The sequence below is a fragment of the Herpailurus yagouaroundi genome, unplaced genomic scaffold, assembly GCF_014898765.1.
Source record: "Herpailurus yagouaroundi ecotype Mexico unplaced genomic scaffold, PumYag 140, whole genome shotgun sequence".
Classification (NCBI taxonomy): Eukaryota; Metazoa; Chordata; class Mammalia; order Carnivora; family Felidae; genus Herpailurus; species Herpailurus yagouaroundi.
The window spans coordinates 21,951,489-21,965,476 of NW_024412395.1; the positions used below are offsets into that span (position 1 = coordinate 21,951,489).

Sequence of the window (13,988 nt, forward strand, 5' to 3'; positions counted from 1 at the left end):
CTGTCAGATCATGACCTGAGCCGAAGTCGGAGGCTTTAACCAACTGAGCCACCCAGGAGTCCCTGAAGAGCTGTTCTTTATAGGGTGTTTGGTGCTTTTTAATAATGATGAAATCACCTTGCCATTTGTAGTCATTTATAACCCAATCACTTCTCTTAATTTACTTTTTTCATAATTTATAAAATAAAATTCTTTGTTTTTATTAAGCTATAATTTATAACCCCACATATTTAAAATTGATTAATTTTACTTTATAAGAACAGGTATATTTTATTAAAATAATTTAAATGTGTTTGAGAAAATAGAAAGCAAAATAAGGATAAGGCATAAAACAGTGCTGGAGGTGAAGCTAATGCCAAAACCACACACACACACACACACACACACACACACACACACGCAAGTATACCCTGAGCTCAAAACAACTGTATTGCAATAGGTGGCCTAAGAGTTTATCTCTAAGCTAACAGAGAACATAAAAATGCAACCATAGTAGCTGATTCATCAAACAATTTATAAGGTCCATTAGATAAAATCAGCTAGTCCTGACATGAAAGCTGAAACAAAATCCCCTCGTACAATGTAATAAAATACTTATCAATAACAAACATAACAAAAACACAACTGCAATATTTTAGGGCCATTTCTTGTAGTACTCTTAAGTATAAGCCAGTATCATCATGATAAAGCCTAATTCTACCAAAGAGGTGAAGCTGGTTCAGTTATAAGGGTTAGCTCTATGCTGGCATAATTAATAAAGGAATAGGCTTAAGACTGTGGAAATAAGAATGAATGTTCAAAGTATAATAAATCTTCTTTAAAGGTTAATTCTCTCATTTAGGCTTTGACAGCTACAAGGGGCAATGAGTTTGCTCTCTAGCCCCTGGACTTCTGCTCTTTTGTGTTGTTAAAAACCAACCCGTATACCTTAACAGTAGCGGTAGGGTTTTATAAGACAGCACTCTCATAAAAATCACACCTTACAAGGACATAAAACTAACTGGAAGATATCCCACATCTGCTCAGGGATTAATCAAAGACAGGTCAAAGTCTTCCTTATGCATTTATTTGGATCAGCTTCAATATTCACACCAAAGTATCGTCAAGATCCCAAAGTTTTATTGCATTTAATTTTGCTCCATTAACTTTGGCCTGGAAAAATGTAAACATAATTATTAACAAGTTCATATATTCATTCATTCAGTTAATATCTATGAGCCCCAGCTCTTCTAGGTACTGGAGAAATAGTAGGAAACAAAACAGACAAAAATCCAATCCTAAAGGATCTCACTTTTTAATGAATACCTGAATTGGTCACAAACAAATTTTAATAAAACATTCTTTGATTATCTGGTTTTGAAAAGGCCTATTTCTAAGCATTGTCTCCAAAATAAGCTGTTTTAAAAGCTAAACTCCATCTCATTGTCTAACACACAAATCTTCTTAAATACAATGTCTTTTTTGCAATCATTTTGGAGACCAATGTTTTTCTTGCCATCTTTTTGTTATCTAAAGAATTTTTTTTTTTTAAGGTAAGCTTCACGCTCATTGTAGAGCCCAATGCAGGGCTTGAACACATGACCCTGAGATCAAGACCTGAGCTGAGATCAAGAGCCAGATGCTTAACTGATTGAGCCACACAGGCATCCCTCTGAGAAAATCTTATAGTTTATTTTTATTAAGGAATTTCCAATATGAGTCCTTATTGCAAATACATAAAATCATTACTTTTGCAGTATTACATGAATGGTGGCATTGTGTATATTCTTGGGAGGCACATTCTAATATTTTATTGAATATTGAAAACAATTTTTATCAGTTATTCAAGAAATCCCACCTCAAAAATTGGTTTCTAGTAACAAGTACTTATCAAATCTGACAGTTTTGTAAAAGCTATTTCATATTCTATCTTCGTGATTAGTCTTTATAAATTAATGCTAACTTTCTATGTTTTGTATGTCTGGTGTATTTATTAAATGCTTATAAATCAACCAAATACTAGCTTCTGTTTAGTGAGGAATTGACATTAATCAAAGATATTACCAAAGACGTGAGAAATGAATTATAGTTTCATTAAACTCAGATTTTGGAAAAGATCTCTAATTCATAAAATAATACTGGATTATAATATGCAGTAATTTACAGAGAGTATATATGCCCAGACTTTTACACTAAATTGCACTAGTGCTCCAAAGAGAGTTATAATGCTCCATTTTGTCTATTATTTTGTCAGAGCTATATCATAATAAATTATATAACATAACCACCTTGGAAATTATATATTTTATATGAAATATTTCACCTAATAAGGAGTTAATATTAGAAATATGCTGCATTAATGAAATATTGTTCAGGAAAAAGAGTTTTTAAGTCATGAAAATGGACAAAAATAAGAAGGCTTACCGAAGAAATACAAAACAGTCTCAGCACAAAATGCTGTAAATTTGATTATTTTTTATTTCTTACAGCTATTTGTCATAGTAAATATTTACGTACATTAATTTCAAAGACTGCATATAGTTTAAAATATGGCAGAAATTAGGAGCTACCAAATGAATGTAAAAACTTTCAAGAGGGTTTTATTTTAGGCAAAGTGGTAATTAGATGATTTTATAAGTAGGAAAACTGACTCTTTTAAGGCAGATTTTTTCCAAAGGCAAAAACGCAGAGCAGGCAAAAAGGAAGCAAAGACTCAAGAGCAATTAACAAATTTGAACCCATATTACATATTTTAAAACAGCAACAAAAAAGATCTTTAGCAAGTGAAGATTAGAAGGAAAATAGCAATAGCTAACATGTACTGGGGTACTGAGCCCTTAGTCTCTGTTCTAGTCACTTTACACGTACTCATTTCGTTGTTTTTTTTTAACTGGTTATTTTTTGTAAACTTTATTTCCATCTTGTTTGCTTTTGTGAAAAAGCAGCTTAAGACCACTCACTGGTCCTATCCATGTGGCCTAAGTAGTGGGAGCTGAAGAGCAGTCTTTAGTCGGGAACCGCACCTTTAGTCGGAGACCACTCTGCAACTTATGGGTTGAGTAGCAGTAAATTTAGGAGCTGGAGCAGTCCTTTCACACTGAAATTCCTCGTTGGTCACAGCCTTTTCAGCAGTGGCCTGCTCTTCCTTTTCAATCTCTTCAGGATCTCTGTAGAAATAGAGATCACACATGACGGGAAATGGTGCCACACATGCACAGAACTTCCTGGGCCAGCATCCACCTCATCAGGCCCACAGAGTGAAGTCCCTTATTGTTGAAAGGGATGGCAATGTCCATATAGTGCAGAGGAAAGAATGTGTTACACAGAATAATGGCAAGTAGGTTAACATAAGATGCCTCTGTGAATGCCTGGTGGTCAGCCCTGGGATCAGTAACCACCAGAAGTCTTGGTTTTCAGAAGGTTGCCTGGATTTGGTTAGTGAAGCTTTCAGGAGTGAAGCCCCCAGAAACAGCAATGACTGCAGTAGCAGCAGCAAATTTCAGCACAGCTCACTGGCCAGTATTCCTGGATGTTATGACACTGACAACAGCTGGGTTTTCAGTGGCAACAATAGTACGAGCTGCCAGCAGAAGCTTCTCCCAGGTTTATGATGTAGATACCATCACTTTGTATCTACATCACTTTGTAGATGTACTGTGCCACCTAAGAGGGTTCCTGCTGCAAGGAATTTGAGGACATACTCCTCCTTCATTTGCAGGACATCAAGGACTCTGGACACTGTGAAAGTTTCCCTTTAAGTTGACAGGAATGCAAAACGACGCCATATGGACCCCTCCCTGAGGAGTTTGGGGGAAAATGCTCACTTAATCTTCACAACAACCCTTCGAATCAGCACTATTGTTACCTCTATTTTGCAGACAAGGAAAACGAGCCACAAAGACTCAGAAAAACTTGCTCAAGGTCATCATCTAGGAAGTTATGCTCAGGTATTCTGGCTCCAGGACCCTATGATATCCTTAATATTATAACAAATATCTTTAAAAATCATATTTAAAATGAGAAAGTAGAGGCATATTCTGTAAATTAATTAGAAGACAATAATGTCTACTATATCATGTATCATTTGGAAATGTAGAAATGAAAGAAGGAAAGATGGGAAAAAAAGGAAGAAAGGTAAGAAAAATATATGTATGTAAGTGATGAATCACTAAATTCTACACCTGAAGCTAACATTACACTGTATGTTAACTAACTGGAACTTAAATAAAAATTTGGAGAAAGAAAAATAATAAAAAAGTAAAATGATAAGACTGAATAAAAATAAAATAGAGAAAAAATTATGCAAGCTGTCTCCCTAGAAAAATCTCCGGTATGCAGATAATCTAAATAACTGAAAATCATTTTTAGTCACTTCTGTTTATACTAGGGTACATATATGTGTATGAAGGCACATACACCTATCTTATAGATGTAATGTATTATGTGTACATATATATATATACTGTATATTAATACATTATACATACACATATATGTGTGTCATATATAACACATTGAATGACATGTGTATATACATTATACTTATGTATATATTAACCATATATTAACACTTATATAATAAATCTTCAATAAGTATCTGTTGAATGAATGAAAGAATCAATATACACATATATGCTTTTTGGTTTTTTTTGGGTTTTTTTATTTATTTTTTTATTATTTTTTTTTTAATTTTTTTTTCAACATTTATTTATTCTTGGGACAGAGAGAGACAGAGCATGAACGGGGCAGGGGCAGAGAGAGAGGGAGACACAGAATCGGAAACAGGCTCCAGGCTCTGAGCCATCAGCCCAGAGCCTGACGCGGGGCTCGAACTCCCGGACCGCGAGATCGTGACCTGGCTGAAGTCGGACGCTTAACCGACTGCGCCACCCAGGCGCCCCACATATATTTGGAAGCTATGCATGCACTATTCAAAAACCTTCAATAAGGAAGGGTGGATTTGGGCTCTTAATTTCACTTTATACTTCTTCATATTGTTTCCATTTTCTGCTAGTATTCATATATTCCTCCTTATTTTTCCATGTCTACTATAATTACTTAGAAAATGGGATTATAGGACATTTTTTGCTTTATATTAAAATACTAATAAATATTAAGAAACACAATATTATTTGTTGACTACTTTTTTTTAGTTTTTTTTCACATTTATTTATTTTTGATATAGAGAGACAAGCTGGGTTGGGGCAGAGACAGAAGGTGACACAGAATCCGAAGCAGGCTCCAGGCTCCGAGCTGCCAGCACAGAGCCCGCCGCAGGGCTCGAACTCACAAACTGTGAGATCATGACCTGAGCCAAAGTCAGATGCTCAACCAACTGAGCCACCCAGGTGCTCATGTTGACTACTTTTTCATTAATGTTAGGAATCTAAGGGAGACCACACACACCTTAAAATTTATATGAATCAACCCAGAGCAATACAATAGATGTTACCCAAAGAACAAGATTTTTGTGTTTTTGTTTTGGGGGGCTGTGATTTTGGTATTGGTTTTGTTTGATTAGAAGGCTCATCCCATAAATGTCCAGTTCCCCAGATTAAATAGATGGAAAATCAGAGGTGAGAGTGTCACCATAGTCAGATGATAAACACAACCACCTATACTTCTTACTTTTAAACTTAAGTGTCATCTTCCACTAAAATGCTTTCATTTATTCTGTGGATCTGTCTCGACAATCATGCAGCCATAATTTAAATAAGTGTCAAAGCTAAAATCCTCTTAGAAATAATCTTTCTTCCTACTCTTCTTTTTTGCCTTCCAGTAATTAGTGTACCTGTGGGCAGGTGGTATAAAGGCTATGAAGTATTTTAACAGATTTTTTTGGTTTCATGATTAACTGACAGAAAACTGAAGTGTTACCCCCTCTTACATGTAATCAAGTAAAGATTATAGTTTTGATTAGCCATTGAATAAGTCCAGAAACATAATCAGATACTTGCCTATTTTGTCAACCTCTGATTTAGAGTCTTTATTGCAATTGAATGGCCCTAATCGACTAACAAATAAGATATCTGATTTAAGTAGACAAGTAATAAAATGGTTTTGCTATGGAAAGTTTCCTTCTCGCTTATGCAAAGAGATGAGTTAAAGTCTTCCTAATGGTCCATTAAAGACTATAAGTATTTGATATGTAAGGTAAGATCACTTTCAGTGTTCTGATGTAAGTTAGAATCTTTATTTTATCATCTCTTCTCAAATCAATCAAAAATATTTCTTGGGCCCTTGCAATATAAAGCACCCAGAGGAGGAAGAATCATAATCTTTACCTAAAAATGTTCATCTCATTAGAAAAATAATACAACTAGGTAAGAAGAAGTAGAAAATTAAATATTCTATTGCAGTATAAAATTGTGCCATACAGACAGTAAATCTTCATTTTCTTTCTATTTTTGTCACTCCTAAGATCTTTCTATTCTTTTAATAGCCCCTCTACCTTTCAATATTGGGTATCTTTAGGGCTAATTTTTCTACCCCCTTCTCTACACACTCCTTCAGTGATCTCATCCTTTCCTATGGCTATGAAACCATACAAATTTTGGTGCTTCCTGAATGTAATGCCCAGTACAGACCTTAAACGTGATAGCCTCTTCCCTAGCTTATACATCTGCTCAAATATCTCAGATGTTTCTAAAATTTAGCCTCTCCAAAATTGATCTCTTGATCATCCTTCTTTAACACCAAATCTGCTTCCTCTCGCGATTTCTCAATCTCTATACTGCTAAAGCCAGAAAAATCTGAGAATTGTCCTTGATACCTTACCACTTTTCCTTGACTCCTATATTTATTTAGTCCACTATAAAATCTGGTTAACTTGACTTTCAAAATATTACTTAAATTACTTACATTTCTCTTTTCATTCTGATTGCTTACCTGGCCTCCCAGCATTTGCCCTTTTTTGCCCTCCTCCCTCCTCCATTCATTCTCCACTTGGCAGCCCAAATGACCAATTGAAAGTGAAAATTGCAGGGCACCTGGCTGGATTGGTTGGTTGAGCTCTGACTTTGGCTCAGGTCATAATCTTGCAGTCCATGAGTTCAAGCCCCATAGCGGGCTCTGTGCTGACAGCTCAAAGCCTGGAGCCTGCTTCGGATTCTGTGTCTCCCTCTCTCTCTCCCCTTCCCCTGCTCATGCTCTGTCTCTCTGTGTCTCTGAAAAATAAATAAACATTAAAAATTTTTTTGATTTAAAGTGAAAATCCCATTATGTCACTTTTTCTTAAAAGCCTTCAAGAACTTCCCATTGTATTTAAGATAAAGTATAAGCACAATTTAAATCATATACCTTGCACCCTTTATGTCTCAAATAAAATTATTTTTTTCACAATACATTATAATTTGTTAATACATTTATTATGGGTAGTTTTCATCTTTGTTTTGGTTTTATCAGTTTGTCTGTTTACCCACCCCTACCAGGCTCAAGACTGCATGAAGCAGAAACCATGCCTCCTTATACACATGATCTCATTTAATCTTCAAAATAACTCTATTTTATTTATTATCCCTATTTTACAGATGAGGAAAATGGCTCAGAGAAGATGAGTGGCTTTCCTGAGGATACACATCTGATATAATGAAAAACTTGATTTAAACCAAGATCTATGGGAAGCTGAGGGCTATATAATTATATATGATGTTGTATCATCTCCCACAGGAGATGTCCAAAAGCACAGTTATACTAGGGAACTTCCTCGTGTAAATTACTAATACGTTATAATCAACATGAAAGGAAGTCTCAAAAATGTCAATGTTAAACACTTTGTTAACTGAATAATTGGAAAGGAGGTAGGGTAAGAAACCGTTTGCTCCACTTTGTGGGGTGGGGGGGAGTGTGGTGCACACAGCATTTTTATATATAAAAACGTCAAGTGTTAAGAGCTTTCTTTTTTTTCTAACATTTATTTATTTTTGAGACAGAGAGAGACAGAACATGAACGGGGGAGGGTCAGAAAGAGAGGGAGACACAGAATCCGAAACAGGCTCCAGGCTCTAAGCTGTCAGCACAGAGCCCGACACAGGGCTTGAACTCATGCACCGTGAGATCATGACCTGAGCTGAAGTCGGACGCTCAACCGAATGAGACACCCAGGCACCCCGGTTAAGAGCTTTCAAGAAAGATGACCCAAATCCCAATTCCTCTATTTCAATTTCCTAATATGTAGTTTTAAGATTTAAGAATTAAATGAGGCAATAGGTATGATGTATTTAGCATAGTCTTATATTCAAATAATACTTACTAGTATATTAATCAGTCTCTTTTTTAGCACAGCTACACAATCACATGGTGAGAGAAGAGAAGAGACACTGGAGAATGTGCTGTCAGTTTTAAGTCTGAGGGTGCTCATTTTCATGTACCAGTGAATATGGAGTAATTCCAGTCAAGCAAAATGGAATTCCCCAAGGTTCACGAATTGGAACGAGCTCCAAATCCCTGTACTTGATGATGATGCCGTCTAGAACGTATGGAGAATGTTACAGATGAATTCAGTTCATGGTTCTTTCAAGCCCTGACCCTATCTTTCCTACTTTATTCTGTATACTTAAATCTCTTTTAGTATCCTTCAAGGATTCCCTAGTGCCTTGCTCTCACCCCCACTCCTCAGGACTGTAGTTCTGATCCCACATCCCTAGTTCCCCTTCCTGGGGCTTGTTCTCCCAGGGCTGCCAGCCTGGACTGAGATAAATCATCTCAGGGAATACTGAATTTCCTATTGTTATAGTCTGTGGTCTTGTGGTCCCTCCCCTGGTAGTAGTGATCATGCTAGCAGCCACCAGTTGTCCACAATCATGTTTTTGGATACCTTGTTCTGCTAATACTCTATGCCTCCTCCTTCTCTATCTGCAAAATAAGGGTAAGTTCTGTTGTTCACCATCTTACTATGTGTGGAAGTAGTAATGGAATCATGTTCAACCCCTTTGTTCCATAATGTAATGTAATTAACGTCTCTGCTATTAACCCCTATTAAAAGGTTAAAATTCTAAAGACCCAAGACGCACACATTGGATACTTATAGAAGAAAATGCTAGGGGGTGGGAGAATTTCTAACATCACTCCAGAATAAACCTAATATATTCAAAAGTAGTTAATTAATAATAACATAGTTTTGTAAAGCACAAGAAAACTGTCATTTCTTTAGAACTGATATTAAAGTTGAACTAATTATGAATTATAATCATTAAAAATACTTTGGGGAATAGTTTCAAAATGCTCATATATATTACTGGCTTTGGGTAAAAACAAGGAAGGGAATCAAACTCAGGAGCCCTCCTAATTTTTCTGTCAGTGATATTCTCTAATTTTTTTCTTTTTTTTAATTTTTTTTCATTTTTTTCATCTTTTTTTATCTCTAATTTCTGATGATACTGCTCCCATTCCCAAATGCCATCACTTTCCTCATGACACATAATCACCATGCAAAAGAGATGTTTCTCCAGTCCATTGTCTGTATCCATCACAATTCATTACCTCTGTCACAGAGCTTTCCTTCCCTGGCCACACCACTTCTTGCTGACTGCTTTTTCCTAGCCCCTTGCTAACTTCTGTTAAATCTTTTTTCAATGACTAGTGTCATATGGCATTACGAATGGGGTCAGGGCTTAAACTCTACTTACCCATTGAATTCTAGCATACCTTTCCCAATAAACCCAGGTGCATTCATTTCATCTTTTGATGCTGCCAGATTAGCAGCCTGCCTTCTTTGTAATTATTTGTGAAAACAAATGAAAACATAACAAATAAGACTTATTAGAAAAAAGGGTAATGAATCTGAGTCTAAGACCTTTCTCTGCTGACATGCAAAGGTATTAAAATAAGTCAATGAACTGGCAAGGGTCTGGCCCAAGGCAGATTCTAACGAAGAGCAAAAAGACCTCTGAGAGGGAACACAGCATACAAGATAGAAGTATTTTGGAAACATGAGTACGTCTCTTTATCAAAGCTATGGGTGAGTTGAGACTTCTGGTTCTCCCCACATATAACATTGAAAATTCAATTACTATTAGCACAATTAATTTTGGTAATACGAGTGTACTTTATGGGCCACAGGGTGAGTGGCTCTGAATTGAAAGAGATTTTACCACTCATGAAGCTACTATTGCCGGGACAAATCAGCTAATGTTCATGGCAGGAAGGAATGCAGAGCCATCGGTGGTAGATTTCTAGATCCACTAATGGTGGCATGGAGGTCTCAGAAAGAGTGGTCAATATGGTGGCTGTCCTCAAGGAGGGCATCAGTTTCTGCTCCCCCAGCAGGAAGCAGCATGGGAGAATGGTAGGAAATGGTTCATGAACACTATATACTCTCCTGGAGAGCTTCAGAGATATTTAAGGAGAGAAACACCTGGAGATACTATTAAGTTTTATAGTAAAGTAGATAGACAACCAAATAGCCAGCCCAGGAGTCAAAAATCATGCCACGGATTAATCTGTTTGGCCACCACAATATTGGTAAACAACTGAATTTGAAGGATTTGGCAGGTATCCTCAACTGGCTCAAGCCCCAACTCTCCCTTTTGTGTTATGCCTGCTTTTCACATATTCACAGGTAAATTCCTGCCCCACCCTTCCTTGGAAGAAGAGACTAAGCCTTAGCAATTGCACTTCCCATCACATCCCACCACAACTGATGCATGATGGGCACTCAATAAGTGTTAATGGGAAAGGAAAGCAACACTTCCTTGCTGTTTGGGCTCTAACTAGGGCCTGTGCTCAAAAGAGTTAGATAGTTAGATACTACTTAACTATCTAAACTATCTAAAGTGTTCGCATTTTCACAAGAGATTTCAGCACTGGAAACCCCTCAATGCTTCCTCCAAAACAAGTCTTTAAGGACACAGCTCTTCTAAGGCACACAATACTGGAGACTGAAGTAGTTCCAGTGCTTTCCCTGAGTTCTACATTGGACCTTAGGAATACCAGAACAGGGGGTGGGAGGACAGGAAGCAGGATTTAATTCTGTCCAGTTTTATCAAGAAGAATGATCGCTACTGCTCTCCCAGCAAGCAACGGCAATCCTAGTCAAATCACACATCATCTTCCTCTCATTCTTTATACAGTCACAGTGAAGCTGCAAAGTCTCTCAAAACACAAAATTGCTTTGCTAGCCTTTTTAACATTAACATAGAAGACAAGCTCCCTTCCAGCATACATTTGAAAGTAGGGAATTTTACTTAACCCAAATAAACTTGGTGCATCTCATTATAAAATATAAATAAATAAAAGGGAGAGAGAGAAAGAAAGAAAATGTACCACCTAGGAATATGAATACATTTTTACAATTGCTTCGAGATTCAGAGTGTGAATTTTTTAATACTTAATATCCTAAGTTGTTTTCTTCATTTCCACAGAAATAACTCTTCAAGTTCAGAGTTTATTTTTTAAACTACTTTTTTTTCTGAATCAGTGAGAAAAAAAATTACCATATCTTTCAGCAATATAAAATAGTTTTACAGTTTAGCACTTGAAGAACAACCCCCATCAATCACTGGTAGTAACTGAGGCACTTTATGTACCAAACAACTTAAGTTTAAATTGAAACATCACTGATTGGCAACAAAACAATTTTTGCCTTTCTAGTTTCTAGCATGACTTCTTATCAATAGATGTTAAGTCTAAGGTAAAGTCAATCTTGTGGTTCTATTTAAAATATTTCTAGGACCTAGGGGGTGAATGCTGGGAAAATCCTGTCCAATTATTAAAAAGCATGTTATAAGTATATATGTTTTCTTGCAAATACTTACTGCCTGAGGAAAACTCCTTAAGGACATTATTATCTTTCTAACATCATTACAAGAAGAAATATTTAGCAGTCTGATTAAATACAGGTTGAATCTGCTAAGTAATAAAAGCACATTTTGGAAGCAAACAAAGTTGTTTATTCCTTGCAAGTTGGCAGTGTATTAACATACAAACTAATTATATTCTCTACCCTCCCAACCCCCCCCAAAAAAGAAAAGTCAGTGTTCTTCTGTGTTTGCATACTATTTTCTACTAAAACATTTCAGTTCTGTCCAGTAGCTAGGGAGTTGTTTTTGTGGGAAAACATTCTGGGACAGCATTCTAGAACTTTGTTGTTAACAGATACGTAACTGTAGCATCATAAAAGATTAATTCTAAATGAAGAAATTTAAATTTCAATATAATACATTTTGTATACATTTTATATGCATCAACATATACATATATTTATAATATGTGTATACATGTTTATTAACACACATTTCAAATCTCCCCATATAATGAAAGGAATCATATTTTTAGGCCCTTTTCTGAAGTCATTGAACAATTTCTATTTCTCTTACTGATAGAACAGCCAATTTCAGAGAGAAAGAAGAGGGCTAAATAGCAGATTTGCTATTTATTCACTCATTCAACAAATATTTTTTAGCATCTTCTCTGTGTTAAGGCATTGCATTAGATGCTGACATATTGTAGTGTATGAAATTTATAATCTAAGGAATCATTTGATATTCTAGGAAGCTAAATGAGAACACAGGAAGGTCATTCATTCCCTCCAATTCCTGCTAGATATGAACAGAAAGATTCTTAAACACGTGAAATAAGTCCCACTTCCTCTCTCTCTGTGACGTATTCAATATAACAAACTTACTAGTTCCTTTCCAAAATAGTGAGCCAGGGATATAGAATAAAATGAAACCATGATCAAAGTGTGGAGTTCATTGGAGGTGCCTGAGTGATTCAGTCAGTTAAGCGTCCGACTTCACCTCAGGTCATGATCTCACAGTTCATGAGTTCGAGCCCCACATAGGGCTCTGTGCTGACAGCTCAGAGCCTGGAGCCTGCTTTGGATTCTGTGTGCCCCTCTCTCTCTGCCCCTCCCCCACTTGCACTTTGTCTCTGTCTCTCTCTCTCAAAAATAAATAAACGTTAAAAAAAATTTTTTTTAAGTGTGGAGTTCCTTGCAGGTATATTTTCATCAGATTTTGTAATAAATAATAGAAGTGGTGTTTGTATGGAACCACAAAAAAACCTGGAATAGCCAAAGTAATATTGAAGAAGAAAACCAAAGTGGGAGGCATCACAATCCCAGACTTTGGCCTCTACTGCAAAGCTGTCATCATCAAGACAGCATGCTATTGGCACAAAAACAGACACATAGACCAATGGAATAGAATAGAGACTCCAGAATTGGACCCACAAATGTATGGCCAACTAATCTTTGACAAAGCAGGAAAGAATATCCAATGGAAACAAGACAGTCTCTTTAACAAATGGGTCTGGGAGAACTGGACAGCAACATGCAGAAGAATGAAACTAGACCACTTTCTTACACCATTCACAAAAATAAACTCAAAATGGATGAAGGACCTGAATGTGAGACAGGAAACCATCAAAACCCTACAAGAGAAAGCAGGAAAAAAACCTCTCTGACCTCAGCCGTAGCAATTTCTTACTTGACACATCTCCAAAGGCAAGGGAATTAAAAGCAAAAATGAACTATTGGGACCTCATGAAGATAAAAAGCTTCTGCACTGCGAAGGAAACAATCAACAAAACTAAAAGGCAACCGACAGAATGGGAAAAGATATTTGTAAATGACATATAGGACAAAGGGTTAGTATCCAAAATCTATAAATAACTCACCAAATTCCACACCCGAAAAACAAATAACCCAGTGAAGAAATGGGCAGAAAACATGAATAGACACTTCTCTAAAGAAGACATCCAGATGGCCAACAGGCACATGAAAAGATGCTCAACATCACTCCTCATCAGGGAAATACAAATCAAAACCACATTGAGATATCACCTCACGCCAGTCAGAGTGCCTAAAAGGAACAAATCAGGAGACTATAGATGCTGGAGAGGATGTGGAGAAACGGGAAACCTCTTGCACTGTTGGTGGGAATGCAAACTGGTGCAGCCGTTCTGGAAAACAGTGTGGAGGCTCCTCAGAAAATTAAAAATAGGTCTATCCTATGACCCAGAAATAGCACTGCTAGGAATTTACCCAAGGGATACAGGAGTGCTGATGC

The 13,988-nt window shown here is 36.5% G+C and overlaps 1 pseudogene; it reads right to left on the reverse strand.

Moving 5' to 3' along the window:
- Window positions 1–2,434: 2,434 nt before the first annotated feature.
- LOC121030317 (40S ribosomal protein SA-like) overlaps window positions 2,435–13,988 on the reverse strand; it is a 15,131-nt pseudogene continuing 3,577 nt past the window's right edge.